The 16,800-nt window shown below is 44.8% G+C and overlaps 1 protein-coding gene across 2 annotated transcripts in view; it reads right to left on the bottom strand.

Moving 5' to 3' along the window:
- PIK3C2B (phosphatidylinositol-4-phosphate 3-kinase catalytic subunit type 2 beta) overlaps positions 1–16,572 on the bottom strand; it is a 146,719-nt gene extending 130,147 nt beyond the window's left edge. The window contains exon 1 of one of the 2 annotated variants that reach the window (XM_077295051.1): positions 16,404–16,572. The gene's annotated coding sequence lies outside the window, so the exon portion shown is untranslated. The remainder of the gene's footprint in view (positions 1–16,403) is intronic. The other variant, XM_077295052.1, reaches the window with a different exon arrangement.
- Between the last annotated feature and the right edge of the window lie 228 nt (positions 16,573–16,800).

Raw genomic sequence — 16,800 nt, forward strand, 5'->3', positions numbered from 1 at the left:
ACATAATTAGCAACAGACAACCAACTTATGAGTATTTCTATAAAAAAAAAAAAAAAAGGGAAACAGATGAAACATGAGCCACAGAAATAGAAAAACAAATGAAAATGTTTAGCTTCATGTAATGACCAGCAATGAGAACTTTCAGTAAAGTTTTGGCTTTAAGGGCTCCGCCTATTGGGCATATGAATTGAATACTGGTCATAGAAGATGGTCTCCCTCTCTGTTAGGCTTCATGCAGATGGCCATTTTCTCATATTTGAAAAGGTTACCTTTTTTTTTTTTTTTCTTCAGCGTGTTGGATCAGTTTTAGGTCCATGTGTCATAGTGTAGCCTGCAGTGCTTATCTTTCCATTCACCCGTTAAGGAAATGTGAATTCCTAGTTTTGGGGTTTACCTTCTTACCTCCCCTTGTTCCAATAGACAGAACTATAAATCAATGAGATCCATAAAAATATTTTTTGTGAAAAATTAACAAAACCATTCAGTTAGTGTAAAATATACCAAAAACAGACTAAGGCTCATGCACATGCCCATGGATCTCTGATCACCGATCACAATGAGCGGAATGGCCGGGCCTGGGACCTGAGTGTGACAGTCTCATAGAAATACAGTATACAAAGCTGTCATGCTAAGGTTGAGATACCCACGGCCACTCTGTGGTTGGACATAGATCCACAGTCAGGTGGGAAAACTTGCAAAATCGGCAGTGTCTCAAATACTAATTTACCCCTCTGCAGGTGCAATTGGTGCCAAAGTAGTTAGGTACAGTTGGGAAAGTATTTGAGACTACCAATTTTGTAAGTTTTCCCATCTATTGTACTGTAGCTCATCCCAGCCTTGTGCAGGTCCACAATTTTGTTCCGGTGTCCTTAGGCCGGTTTCACACGTCAGTGGCTCCGGTACGTGAGGTGACAGTTTCCTCACGTACTGGAGACACTGACACACGTAGACCCATAAAAATCAATGCATCTGTTCAGATGTCATTGATTTTTTGCGGACCGTGTCTCCGTGTGCCAAACACGGAGACATGTCAGTGTTCGTGGGAGCGCACGGATTACACGGACCCAATAGAGTCAATGGGTCCGTGTAAAACACTGACCTCACACGGACATTCTCCGTCTGGGGTCCGTGTGCGTGCAGGAGACAGCGCTACAGTAAGCGCTGTCCCCCCCACATGGTGCTGAAGCCGCGATTCATATCTTCTGTGCAGCCTCGTTGGCTGTTGCTCCTTCCTGGTCTGGCCGCGGCTTCCACTGTATGCGGTCACGTGGGGCCGATCATTTACAATCATGAATAGTCGGCTCCGCCCCTATGGGAGGTGGAGCCACATATTCATGACTGTAAATGATCGGCCCCACGTGACCGCATACACTAGAAGCCGCGGCCAGACCGGGAAGCAGCGAGGGAGGCGGGTAAGTATTTTCTGAACAGCAGGGGGGGCGCACAGGGAGCGGGGGGGCGGCGGACACATAGATCTTTATTTTAAACACTATTCTTCATATTTTCTCTGCAGCAAATGCTGCTGCAGGGAACATATGAATCGCGGCTTCAGCGCGATGCAGGGTACCACACGCGTGGGTACCACACGCTCCGTGTGGTACCCACTCGCCATACGGGCGGCACACGTGTGCCGCACGTATGGCCTACGTGAGTTCCCAGGCACATGGACACGGATAACTCCGGTACCGATTTATTCCGGTACCGGAATTATCTGGACGTGTGGGACAGCCCTTAGATAGCTCTTTGGTCTTGGCCATGGTGGAGAGGTTGGAGTGTGACTGAGTGCGTGAACAGGTGTCTGTTATATAACGAGTTCAAACAGGTGCAATTAATACAGGTAATGAGTGCAGAGTAGGAAGGATTCTTAAAGAAAAACTAACAGGTCTGTGAGACCCAGAATTCTTGCTGGTTGATAGGTGACCAAATACTTAATTAAATTGCATTTTATTGCATGAAATATGAAAGAATCCTACAATGTGATGTTCTGTATATATTTTTAGTTTCTCTCTCTCACAGTTGAAGTGTACCTACAATAAAAATAACAGACCTCTCCATTCTTTGTAGGTGAGAAAACTTGCAAAATCGGAAGAGTATCAAATACTTATTTTACCCACTGTACATGACTAGTAGATGTCTGATTGGAGCCTTCTAGAAATAAAGGAGACATCCCAGCTGTCCGATTCAGTACTTTCTCAGTGCCTTATAATTCAGAATCAAAGACTGTAAACTTTTCAGGTTATCAGACGGTATAAAGTCCAAGTATTTTCCATTTAGCGATCTTGGTTCAGTTCCAGGCCCTTAACAGATCTCATTAAACATTAAAAAATATAACTAGCATTGGATTATTACTTCCCTGTAGCCTACGTTGTGTATAGGACACCTACAGCTGGATGGATATGGACATTAGAGAACAAACAGAAATGCAACAAATCCCAGGTGTACGAAGATGTTTTACTTTCCAACAACCGTGATCTTTGTAGGAAAACGGTCACATCCCTGATCGGTCTAGCTTTATCTTCTTCCAAGTTACAAAAAGGCAAATTCATTGTTCCCATCAATAATAATGCTAATTATGCTTTGTTTCCATATCAGCTAGTGAAACTGACCTTTGACCAGACCTATCATCAGCCACCACTGAGCGGTGAGAGGTCACATTGTATGGTCTGATGAGAATAAAGACCCTTTCACATGGGGTGATGATCCCCAATGATTACTTAGTCTAAGCCGGCCCAGGAATCAAATGTAGACTGAGAAAATGCTCGTCTGTCATTGGTCACGTCTTTTAGAGAGGATAAAAATTAGCTTTTTATCAGTAGCACTTTCCATCATATACAACGAGGTACATGACAATTCAGTACATAGATTATAGAGTGTTACCTATAGCATGTAGCGTAGGGTGTATGGACTAATATGTATGCATAGATTATGTGCATAATATTGGGCTCATTATTCTGTATAGAGGACTATGTGGTGCCAATTATACTGTATGGAGCACTATATGGGGCCATTATACTGTATGGGGCAATATTTGGGGCTCATTATTCTGTTTGGAGCAATACATGGGGCTCATTATTCTGTATAGAGGACTATACTGTCCGGTTTCTGAGCTAATGTAGAATGCACAATAGATATCACTCATGTAATGTAAGAAGTAAGTGAAATCTTTGGCATTGTACTATACCTATATTTCTCTGCCCTATCCGTGCCCATGAAAACCTGGAGCTGGCCCTGCATCAAGAGGTTGTAAAGGGTTAGCAAAGCAGTCCTTCTTTCCATATCTGTCTATAAAATCACATGTTTAGACTATATGGCCAGGGCCCTGGATTTACCACAGAGAGGAGAAATTTTGTGTACCAGTGTGCTGCTCAGGAAAAGTGAAGTAACAGGTAGGAGGCAGACAGAACTGCTGTAAAAGATAAAACAGGGTCTCAGCTCAGACAGCTGTGAGATTCGGGCAGTGCATAAAAGCAGAAGTTGAGACTCGGGAATCACTGCACCATTGTTATATCGCCAGAAAGTAACTGATTGCTGCATAGGAATTGAATCTCTGTTAAACCATCGTTTAATACCTGTGTATTCATGCAACAAGTAAAAGTTTATCAACAGCTTCTCTGTTTTCTGGACTATTTGGAGTGCACCACATTACATCACACTACCAGGAAACAGAGGTGAATTAAGAGCACAATGACATCACAAACTTCATTTTCATTAATTTTTGTCCCTGCCTTAGCAAAGTGGAAACATCTGCACACCACAGGGTGCGTGACCTATGGCATAGTAGTGCATTACACAGACACTGTCCATCACAGCCAATGACATCTTTATTCTTCTCACTTGACGTAAATAAATGAAAATATGGAACTTGACTGGTTGCTTTAGGTACCATCCCACTTTTTTAATTATGCACAACATTAAAATGGCCGCCGTCTTGTGGCAGAGGCAGAAACCTTTCGTAAAATGTTAGGACTTGAGCCTGTGAGCAAGTGCAGAAGAAAGCTCTGCTGCTGTAACCTGCAGATAATTGATACCAGGTACTGTAAGGATGAGTGTCCACGGTAAGTAAACGCTGCGTGATTGACGCTGCAGCGTCAAACACGCAGCGTCCAGATGTTCCAGCATAGTGGAGGGGATTTTTTGAAATCCCGTGTCCACTATGCGTGGAAACCCGCATGCGGCGGGCCTGCGACTCCGGACATGCTGCGCGTCTTTTCAGATCGCAGCATGTCCATACACCTTGCGGGGACGCAGCGTCCCCGCAAGGCATATCACAGGGCCCTATGGCGAGGGGTGCGATGATCCCGGATGTGTACTGTACACATCCGGCACCATCGCGTCCCAGAAAGGGGGCGGGGCTTAGCGCCGAGCGGCGATACCGCCGGCCATCCTGAGCGTGGACACGCACCCTTAAGCTGTCTCCAGGTCACAGCAGCGGAGCTTCCTACAGCACATGCTCCAAGGAGCCTGTTATGTTTAAGTTTTAGGACATGTTTCTGTAAGTTTAAGGCTATGTTCACACTGAGCGTTTTTTTGCAGCGTTTTTTATGCAAATTTTCAGCTGCGTTTCACAGTACCAGCAAAGTCTATGAGATTTCAGAAATCTCATGCACACACCTTATTTTTTTTCCCTGACTGTTTTGTCAAATAGCCTGGTTTTTGCAAAATGCAGCATGTCACTTCTTTTGGCGGTTTTTTTCAGTGTATTTCACCCATTGACAGCAATAGGTAGTGTAAAAAAGTAGGTATTAGGTATTGCTGCCTTTTTTGGTGCCAAAACCTCATGATCTTGATTCAAATTTTTTTTTTTTTACGCACTAAACTTTAACCCCTTCATGACCTTGGGATTTTCCGTTTTTCCGTGTTCGTTTTTCACTCCCCTCCTTCCCAGAGCCATAACTTTTTTATTTTTCAATTTGGCCATGCGAGGGCTTATTTTTTGCGGGACAAGTTGTACTTTTGGAAGACATCATTGGTTTTAGCATGTCGTGTACTAGAAAACGGGAAAAAAATTCCAAGTGCGGAGAAATTGCAAAAAAAGTGCAATCACACACTTGTTTTTTGTTTGGCTTTTTTGCTAGGTTGACTAAATGCTAAAACTGACCTGCCATTATGATTCTCCAGGTCATTACGAGTTCATAGACACCTAACATGACTAGGTTATTTTTTATCTAAGTGGTAAAAAAAAAATCCAAACGTTACTAAAAAAAAAAAAAAAAAAAAAAATTGCGCCATTTTCCGATATCCGTAGCGTTTCCATTTTTCATGATCTGGGGTCGGTTGAGGGCTTATTTTTTGCGTGCCTAACTGGCGTTTTTAATGATACAATTTCGGTGCAGATACATTCTTTTGATCGCCCGTTATTGCATTTTAATGCAATGTCACGGTGACCAAAAAAACCTAATTCTGGCGTTTAGATTTTTTTTTTCGCTACGATGTTTAGCAATCAGGTTAATGCTTTTTTTTAATTGATAGATTGGGCGATTCTGAACACGGCGATACCAAATATGTGTAGATTTGATTTTTTATTGATTTATTGTGAATGGGGCGAAAGGGGGGTGATTTAAACTTTTATATTTTTTTTATTTTTTTCATACTTTTTTTTACTTTTTTTTTTTTTTACTTTTGCCATGCTTCAATAGCCTCTATAGGAGGCTAGAAGCAGGCACAGCACGATCGCCTCTGCTACATAGCAGCGATCTGATGTTCGCTGCTATGCAGCAGAAATGCAGGTGTGCTGTGAGCACCGTCCACAGGGTGGCGCTCACAGCTACCGTGCATCAGTAACCATAGAGGTCTCAAGGACCTTTATGGTTACAATGGAGAAGCATCGCCAACCTCCGATCATGTGACGGGGGTCGGCAATGCGCATATTTCCGGCCGCCCGGCCGGAAGCGGTAGTTAAATGCCGCTGTCTGCGTTTGACAGCGGTATTTAACTAGTTAATAGGCGCGGGCAGATCGCGATTCTGCCCGCGCATATTACGGGCACATGTCAGCTGTTCAAAACAGGTGATATGTCCCGGCTTTGATGAGGGCTCACCGCCGGAGCCCGCATCAAAGCGGGGCTTCTGACCTCAGACGGGATAGTACGTTAACAGCATGTACAAGAGACAAATATACCCTGACAAAAATGCAGTAAAAAAGCGACAAAAATGCAGCAAAACCCAGGAAAAAAAGCAGCAAAATCTTCTCGTAAGCAGCTTAAACACAGCTTTAGCTTTCCATAAAAAAAACACTGCAAAAATGCAACGTGTGAACACAGCCTAACAAGACAGCAGCTATTTTTTAATCTATACCAATTACCGCCTTAGATAAAATAAGTATGATATGCTAAGTTATTTATGAACTTATTTATAATGACATTTCATTTATGTACTTTTTTATTGGGAGTACCTCTTGAAAGGGGCTATCATATAAAAATGAGCATTAGGCAGAACAGAGGCCGGCCTATCAATGCATTACATGGACAGCAGCGAATTTCTATGGCTGCCATGTAATGCTACATTTTCCCTGCAGTGTCTTAAAGTGATGCTCCACTTCTTTTATATTAATGAGCTATCCTTTGTGCAGGTGAATATTGGATCACTGGGGTTCTGGCACCTGCACCCGTCATCTGTTCTCAGAACCGGACAGATGTTAGTGGTTTTAGAGTTGAACAGCACAGCTCTATACACTGTGTAGTGGCCGCTGCTGGGTGCTGCAGATCTACTCCTGTTCATTTGAATATAGTCAGATCTGCAATACATGGCAGTGGTCATTACGCAGTTGACGGAGTTGTGCTGTTCAGCTCTAAACTACTAACATCTGACCGGCGTCAGCACTGAGAACGTATGATCTATGGCGGTGCCCGAGAATAGGTAATCAATAAAAAAAGTAGTGGAGCAACCCTTTAAAAGTGAAGATGAACCTCAGAGTACAGTCTCCAGCAATGATCCCCTCTATGAACCAGAATGGATGCCAGACTCATTAATTGATTGCAAAAATTGCCATTTTAATGAGCCACATTTCTCCTGCACTGGCGGACACGGGTCAGTGTTTGGCCACTTGGAGAATCCAGATTCTCCCTTTAAAAAAATAAAATGGTCTTGGTGAGACATAGGCCCGATTCATCAAAGCTTTAACACCACACTACTGTGGTAAAACACTAGGTGGCAAATTATTTTGTGCAACACTGAGTTTTTTCATTTTCAAGCTAGTTTTAAGCAGCTGTCAAAATGGGCAGAGCTCAAGAGCAATGATGGCTGGGACGGGGTGTCGTTACATCAGTCATCAAATTTAGTGAAAGTGCCAGAATTTCTTAAGCCAGAAATGCTACTCCAGTCACTGTCTGTAGTAGCATTTCTGGCAAGGCACACTCCACTGAGAGTATGCGCTGAATTATTTATGTGGTATGTGCCACCTAATGTATTTTGTGCATTGTACTCCAGTAAGCCCTTCATTAAAGGGGTTGTTCGGTCTTAAAGGGAATCTGTCACCCCATTTTAGGCCTATAAGCTAAGGCCACCGCCATTAGAGCCTGTTGAGGGCAGAGCAAAGTACTGCAGTGCGCAAGTGATGGGCCTCTCTGACCTTTCCCGGCGCCCACGCACTGCAGTACTTTGCTCTGCCCTCAACAGGGCAAAGTACGCCTGCGCAGGAGCCACGACAGGAAGCAAAGAAGAGGATGTCATCATATGAAGATGGGAGGCGCTGGACCCGGACCATGACGCCCATCGGACCCGGACCGCCCCTGGGTGAGTATAATCTAACTTGTTTTTCTCATCTTTCAGGTTACATCGGGGGCTTATCTACAGCATTATAGAATGCTGTAGATAAGCCCCTGATGGTGGTGGCCTTTGCTTATAGGCCTAAAATGGGGTGACAGATTCCCTTTAAAGTACAAGCCTGCAGTCACTTAGTAACAGCAGACCTGTGAATCGTTACATCACGTGCACTGAAAGCTGTGAGGATTCTCCGATGTCGGTCATGTGACCGCAAATATGCTATATGAATACTCCCAGCCACATTCCTACTATATAGGCATGGCCTTTCTCAATTCAAGTGTATTGAGCGAGTCCGGAAACAGTCTAGTCAGAATGTAGCCAGGAGTGTGCATATCGTTTACTCCCAGCCACATGACCGCCGTTGCCAGAGAATCCTCACAGCGCACCCTGAGGATTCACAACATCTGAAGTCACATATAGTGACTGCAGATTTGTAATTTAAGACCAGACAACCCCTTTAAGACTGTTTTGTGTGTAACATCAGTTAATGAATCGACCCCTTTACGAGTCAATAGTCTGTGTGTAAAAGTATAGTATATGTCAGTGTCACAGTTATACAAACTAGCTCTAAACGCTGCTGACATGTGAGCACATTCTCCATGACGTGACACGGCACAGCTTACTGTGAACTGGCCCTGGCACTGCTGGATGGGCCTGCGCAATAAGTGTTGCCATGTTATCCACAACTGATTTCTACAGAGATAACCGATAGAACAGAAATTTCACCTTAGGTAAATATATCAGGAACTAAACAGGTATTGCAGGATTCATGATGGCTGCCTATAGAAAGGTCTCGGTCTTACAACACCTGCACAGAACGTACACCCAGCTCTCCACCTGTCAGTCATAAAACACTGGCTAATGTGTGGTCACACAACTGAGTAACCTGGCGGAGCGGACACTCCTAGGCGTACGGTTATTGCTAATCTATCCAAAGACGTTACCTTGGTGGAGACGATCTCTAATCCACAAATTTATGGCACCAACGTCAAGTGTCCTCTCCCTTTAGGCATCATTCAGACGGCACAACTTTTCACGTACACAAAAACCGCTCTGAGTTTCATCAGTGTTTTGGATACGATTTTCATTAGTGTCAGTTTTTATCATCAGTATTTCACAAATTAAAAAAAAAAAGTAAACATTAGCAAAGTTTCTCCTATTGCAATGTTAATCACGGACAGCAGACTGATCCATGTGGTTCAGATGTTCATCAGTTTCAGTTTTTGCCATCAGTGATTATGGCATATGCTAAAAAAAACCAAAAACGTGCAAAGCTTGTCCTAGCCATTGCACAACACATGAATTGCTTGATTGATTTTCACAAACGTACAGGCTTGTGTGTGCGAGTTTCGAGACTCAGTTCAAAGTCGGCCATCTCTTTGGGGGATAAGGGGAGGTTTCGAGACATTCAGCCTGCAAAAAACACGAATATGTGAAGAGCTCAGGTAAGTGTTCTATCTGGGAAAAACACTTGACAGAACACGTACTTGAAAACTGGAAGTCTGGATGAGGCCTAATTTTGTAAATCGATCGATATGGTACAATTCTACAACTTAAAGGTAATCTGCCAACAGATTTTTGCTACAGATCTGAGAACAGCATGATGTAAGGGCAGAGACCTTTATTCCAACGATATTCCACTTATTGGGCTGCTTACTGCAGTTTTGATAAAAATCACTATTTTATCTTCTACAGACTTAAGGTACCTTCACATTAAGCGACGCTGCAGCGATAGCGACAACGATGCTGATCGCTGCAGCGTCGCTGTTTGATCGCTGGAGAGCTGTCACACAGACCGCTCTCCAGCGACCAACGATGCCGAGGTCCCCGTGTAACCAGGGTAAACATCGGGTTACTAAGCGCAGGGCCGCGCTTAGTAACCCGATGTTTACCCTGGTTACCAGCGTAAAATGTAAAAAAACCAAACAGTACATACTTACATTCGCGTCCCCCAGCGTCCGCTTCCTGCACTGACTGAGCGCCGGCCCTAACAGCAGAGCGGTGACGTCACCGCTGTGCTGTACTTTCACTTTCACTTTACGGCGCTCAGTCAGCGTGGGAAGCGGACGCCGGGGGATGCGAAGGTGAGTATGTAGTTTGTTTTTTTTACATTTTACACTGGTAACCAGGGTAAACATCGGGTTACTAAGCGCGGCCCTGCGCTTAGTAACCCGATGTTTACCCTGGTTACCAGTGTAAAACATCGCTGGTATCGTTGCTTTTGGTGTCAAACACGACGATACACGCCGGTCTGACGACCAAATAAAGTTCTGAACTTTGTTCAACGACCAGCGATATCACAGCAGGATCCTGATCGCTGCTGCGTGTCAAACTAAACGATATCGCTAGCCAGGACGCTGCAACGTCACGGATCGCTAGCGATATCGTTTAGTGTGAAGGTACCTTTAGCAGTTCTCTAATGCTGAGCTCTGTATAACCCCACCCCCACTACTGACTGGCAGCTTTCTGTGTACACTGTGCATAGGCAAAAAGCTGCAAGTGGTGGGGACAAGGTTATACAGAGCTTTGACGGAATCACTTTGTGCACTGCTTAACCTCAGTTTTGGCAGTGTCCGCCTTCTTGAAGTGGGCACAAAATGGCAATCAACCACGCTTTTGTTCCGGCCTCATAAAGGCGGACACTGCTGAAAAGGAGGTGAGACAGTGCACAAGATGATGGCCTGCCTTAATATAGTCAATATATATATCGTTTTCTACGTTTTCTAACAACTCCCACATTGAGCAACTAGTTAAACCCAAATTACAGCAAGCTGACAAATGTACGGTGGAACTCTGCTTGATCGGGCTCAACTGCAGCATGGTAAGATACCTTCTCTCCAGGAAAAGCCACATTGTTCGGAATATAGTACAATATCCATGTTAATATATTCAAAAGATAATGCCCAATGTGAGAAAATGGAGGTCATAACTACAGGGGGTCTCTACTACTCACATGCATATATGCACAAACGCCACATTAATCCTGTACGAACCTCTGCAGGGAGATGTACTGCCAGATTCCCATGGTGGTAACAGCTCTCTTCTTGTTTGCCGTATGTGAAGCTCTCCATTCTCATAAGTTGGATTGACAGGCAAAAAAATACTTGAATATTGCCTATTTTGTTATTTTAGAATATGTGGGGTTAATAAAAATTACTGTTGGATAACCTCTTTAACACAATTTGGTCTAGGACATATACAGTTAGGTCCATATATATTTGGACAGAGACAACATTTTTTTAATTTTGGTTATTGATATTACCACAATTAATTTTAAACAAAACAATTCAGATGCAGTTGTAGTTCAGACTTTCAGCTTTCATTTGAGGGTATCCACATTAAAATTGGATGAAGGGTTTAGGAGTTTCAGCTCCTTAACATGTGCCACCCTGTTTTTAAAGGGACCAAAAGTAATTGGACAGATTAAATAATTGTAAATAAAATGTTCATTTCTAGTACTTGGTTGAAAACCCTTTGTTGGCAATGACTGCCTGAAGTCTTGAACTCATGGACATGTTAAGGAGCTGAAACTCCCAAACCCTTCATCCAATTTTAATGTGGATATCCTCAAATGAAAGCTGAAAGTCTGAACTTCAACTGCATCTGAATAGTTTTGTTTAAAATTAATTGTGGTAATGTCTATAACCAAAATTTTAAAAAAATGTCTCTGTCCAAATATATATGGACTTAACTGTATATAAACACATGTATACCCTCTGGCTACAGATCAGAAACTGGCGAATCCCCGCAGCACACAGCGCAAACGCAAGGGGGTGTTAATGTCTCCAGTCACACAGAGTCATTGCACACTTATTGCTTTGGACCAGACAACCCCATTAAGCCTAGGGTCACACCACCGCATTTCCTCTCATCTGAGAGAATGAGAAATTATGCTGATCAGATTTTTTCAGATGTGGAGAAGATGGAATAAAAATGTCTCCATCTTCTCCACTCTGTTAGTCCCTGAAAACTCACAATGCATTCGGATGTCATCCAAGTGCAGTCCAATGTTCTCCACAGACTCGCTAGTTTGCATGGCCAAGTGAGATCTGAATATCGGATAGAAATTGTGCGCACTGCAATTTTTTTCCCTCATACAGACTCGATTAGAGGGGAAAACAAAAATCCGGACATGTAGGAAGCCACAAAAACAACATTAGTTTGAGTGTGATCCGATATTTTGTCGGATCGCACTCGGGCCTAAAATACGGTCATCTTCACAAGCTCTAAAGGAAATCTGTCATCAGGTTTTTACCAACTAATCTGAGAGCAGCATAATGGTGATGCCATAGACCCCGATTCCAGTGATTTGTCACTTACCACCAGTACCACCTTTATGCTGATGCCATGACATTTAGATCTACCTCTCTGGCGCAGACGTCACCTCTGGTGTCCAGAATCCTGGAGAGTCTATCAGCCATATCCTCCTTCTCCTCTTGCTTCCTCAAACTCATTGTGGACAAATCTGAACTCATCATCTTTCCTCTATCTCATAGATCTTCCTTACCTGACCTATCACTATTAACAACATCACGCTTTCCCCCGTACCTGAAGTCTGCTGCCTCGGAGTAACCCTCGACTCAGCCCTGTCCTTCAAACCACACATCCAAGCTCTTTCCACCTCCCGTCGCCTCAAGCTCAAAAATATCTCCAGAATCCTTCCTTTCCTCAACCGTCAATCTACTAAAATGCTTGTGCATGCCCTCATCATCTCCCGCCTTGACTACTGCAACATCCTTTTCTGTGGCCTCCCTGCTAACACCCTTGCACCTCTCCAGTCCATCCTTAACTCTGCTGCCCGTCTAATTCACGTCTCTCCTCGCTGCTCCTCCTCCGCTTCCCCCCTCTGCAAATCTCTTCACTGGCTCCCATTCCCTCAGTGTGTACAGTTCAAATTACTAATACTGATCTACAAAGCCATCCATAACCTGTCTCCTCCATATATCACTGAACTAATCTCCCGATATCTTCCCTCACATAATCTCCGGTCCTCCCAAGACCTCCTTCTCTCCTCCACACTTATTCGCTCCTCACCCAACCGCCTCCAAGACTTCTTCCGAATATCCCCCATCCTCTGGAATTATCTGCCCCAACACGTCTGACTATCAACCACGTTTGGATCCTTCAGACAGAACCTGAAAACCCACCTCTTCAGGAAAGCCTACAGCCTGCACTGACCCCGCTGCCTCCTCACCACTACTGAAGCTACCGCGTCACCAACACCAGAGCTCCTGTACCCCTCGAACTACTGTCTCCTTCCCCACCATCCAGTAGAATGTAAGCCTGCAAGGGCAGGGTCCTCGCCCCTCTGTATCAGGCTACGGTCACACTATCAGTATTTGGTCAGTATTTCACATCAGTATTTGTTAGCCAAAACCAGGAGTGGGTCAAAAATACAGACTAGGTGACGTATTTCTATTATAGCTTTCCCCTCTGATTGTTCCACTCCTGGTTTTGGCTGACAAATACTGATCTAAAATATTGACCACATACTGATAGTGTGATCGTAGCCTCAGTCTGTAATTGTTAGTTTGCTTACTGTAAAGGCCCCGTCTCACATAGCGAGATCGCTAGCGAGATCGCTGCTGAGTCACAAGTTTTGTGACGCAACAGCGACCTCCATAGCGATCTCGCTATGTGTGACACGTACCAGCGATCAGGCCCCTGCTGCGAGATCGCTGGTCGTGTCGGAATGGCCTGGACCTTTTTTTGGTCGTTGAGGCCCCGCTGACATTGCTGAATCGGTGTGTGTGACACCGATCCAGCGATGTCTTCACTGGTAACCAGGGTAAACATCGGGTTACTAAGCGCAGGGCCGCGCTTAGTAACCCGATGTTTACCCTGGTTACCAGCGTAAATGTAAAAAAAAACAAACAGTACATACTCGCCTTCTGATGTCCGTCAGGTCCCTTGCCGTCTGCTTCCTGCTCTCACTGACTGCCGGCCGTACAGTGAGAAGTGAGAGCACAGCAGTGACGTCACCGCTGCGCTCTCAGTGTACGGCGGCTCAGTCAGAGCAGGAAGCAGACGGCAAGGGACCTGGACACCGAAAGGCGAGTATGTACTGTTTGTTTCTTTTGGTAACCAGGGTAAACATCGGGTTACTAAGCGCGGCCCTGCGCTTAGTAACCCGATGTTTACCCTGGTTACCGGGTGCTGCAGGGGGACTTCGGCATCGTTGATGACAGTTTCAACGATGCCGAAGTCGTTCCCCTGATCGTTGGTCGCTGGGGAGAGCGGTCTGTGTGACAGCTCCCCAGCGACCACACAGCGACTTACCAACGATCACGGCCAGGTCGTATCGCTGGTCGTGATCGTTGGTAAATCGCTTAGTGAGACGGGGCCTTAAGTGATATCTGTAATTTGTATGTAACCCCTTCTCATGTACAGCACCATGGAATCATCAATGGTGCTATATAAATAAATAATAATAATAATTACTGGGCTGTTTGCTGTAGTTTTGATAAAAATCACTCTTTTCTCAGCAGATTTTCACTTGAGGACTACTAAACCTGCTGCCATGTTGTCTTCCATATTTATGATCTCTGTATGAGCCCAATCCCACCACTGATTGGCAGCTTTCTGTGTACATTGTGCATAGGCAGAAAGCTGCCAATCAGTGGTGTGAGCAGGGTTATACAAAACTCAGTATTCAGAGAACTAGTATATCAGCAGCAGATAAAACTGTGATTTTGGCTAAACTGAAGGAAACACCCCAGTAAGTGATACATTGCTGGAATCAGGGTTTCTGCCCCTACATCATGATGTTCTCAGACGGAGTAGTAATAACCTAGTGACAGATTCCCTTTAAGAGCTAGTTACATATTTCCACATAAAATCTGACAGGAATATGAAATTTCAAGCAGCTGTTACCTTTTATTAGCAATAAAGCAGTATATCAATAGGTGCCATACACCGAAATGGATTTCTGCAATACACAGGCACGGCACCAGCAAAACACTCACATCTGCCATGTATGAACTTACCTGTAAGAATCCAAACAATTAGAAGGTTGGAATCCATTGTGTGGTCAAAGATCACTACCACATGGACCATTACAAAAAGTGCATGTGGTCGTGCTGCGACCATGACACACAAGTGACAAGCAGTCACAGAACAAGCAACTTGTCGGTTGCAATGCGGCCATGTTCATTTATGTTGTGGTGCACTGTAGCATTGATGTTTGCCGTGTGCGGTTGTGAGGCCTCAGCCGTGTTATCTGCCATGCCGCAGTTTTGCATGGGTGATGACGATACGACCCCACACACCGGATGAGACTCGGGTTTCAAATCCACAACTTGTCAATTTCTCTTGCGGGTACACTGGGTTTTATCAGCAGACTCTTCCCATAAGTTTCATAAGAAATTAGCGTAAAAAACAGACATGCATTTTTAATGCATTCCAAGGGCGGAAACGCATCAAAAACTCATGTAATCGGCACTGTATCAATAAAGTTTTGTCAAAGTCAAAAACCAGGAAGTAGCAAAAACAAAGCAGCTTCATTTAAAACATGACACACCAAAAAGAGATAAAAAAAAACCGCAGAGTCAAAAATGTGATAAAAAGCAATGAAAAAATGTAAGTAACGTAATTTACATAATTGGTGCAGGAAATCTGCATAATCAGAAACGCACCAAATACTCACTGTGGGAACGGAGCCTTACACTTCAAGCTTCTTATATGGGTAAGACGTGGGATCATATCAATGACTTTAATGGAGTTTTAGCATAAAGTGGATGTATGAAGCCCTGGGGGGCACAGACCGAAGAGGGTCTCTGTGCAAGAACAATATATGGGCCCTCTGCAGCCCACCATAAAAGAGAATTAGGTGGAAATGGGCCCCTGTGCGGCCACACAGGCTGTGCCAATGATATGTCTGCCCTGCCACAATACGGTCACTGGTGGGGGATTCTGACCTCGGAGACCCCAATTGATCCTTCAGTTTTCCCCTGGATGTATGGCGGGAGCCCACTACATAACATGGTCATTCCACTTTCAATACAATCCCGACTATATACATTATTATACTCAGTTATAAGAATTGAAGGTACTGTGGGGGAAGCAGTTTGGGAACGGTGGTCGAGCACCCGTCAGGTCACGGCCAGCTGTGGATTTTGCACCCACTGGATGGGTAGCACACTTCTGGCACGGTGGGCAATCCTCTGCTCCTTTGTCAGCACTCCAATGCCCCAGATGTACAGGAAGCCCTACATCACTATCTGCAGGGACAAGCAGCCCACAACCACAGGCTTATTTTGGGGGGTGACGATCCTAATAAATGGCGCTGCCCAGGATCTGGTGACGGACCACCGTACTGAATGGTTTACACATGGCCCCCTCCTTCCTGATGACCCATTTATGTATCAATCAATGAAAGGCTTGCACAGGCAGGGAGGGATACAGTGTCCCACAGCAGGGAGCATGGCAGGGCATCACATACACAGATCATGAGGCTTCAGCACCCATCGCCTCCAGCTGCAGACAGCACCTTACACCCAGGACCCCCAGAAAGCAGCTGCCATGGGATGACCAACCGCACCCCTGCTGATAGCTGTGCACCAGCGATCGGCACCAGACGGGTTAACAGTGCTAAAAACAGGAGGATAACATCGCAGCCCCCTGTTAGTTTCCGCTCCCCTCTCACCTGCTTCCTTGTACAGTAGTCTGGTGCAATCCTCTGGAGAGATCGCGGGGGAGATCCGAAGGAAATCCTTGAGAAATGCGGCTGCGAGCGTGTGAGTGTGTGTATGTGTGCGCAGCAGGATGGGAGCAGCACTGCTTCACCGGCAGACAATAGGCACCGAGCATCAGGCGCCACCTCATGGGCGCGTGCGGAACTGCAAGCTGGCGCCTTTGCATCCAGGCTTTGTAGTGATGGGTGCAGCATTTTTCTTAGATGGTTATAAATGTAAATTAGGAATTATTCTACATTGCTTATTTTATTGTCTTTAGGAAACTGAGCACGAATGCCTGGGACTCGCTGCCAGAAAGCTTGTAAACGCTAATGCCAGCTATGACCACTAGGTGGCGATAAGGTCCAA

Source organism: Ranitomeya variabilis, chromosome 3 (assembly GCF_051348905.1).
Source record: "Ranitomeya variabilis isolate aRanVar5 chromosome 3, aRanVar5.hap1, whole genome shotgun sequence".
Lineage (NCBI taxonomy): Eukaryota > Metazoa > Chordata > Amphibia > Anura > Dendrobatidae > Ranitomeya > Ranitomeya variabilis.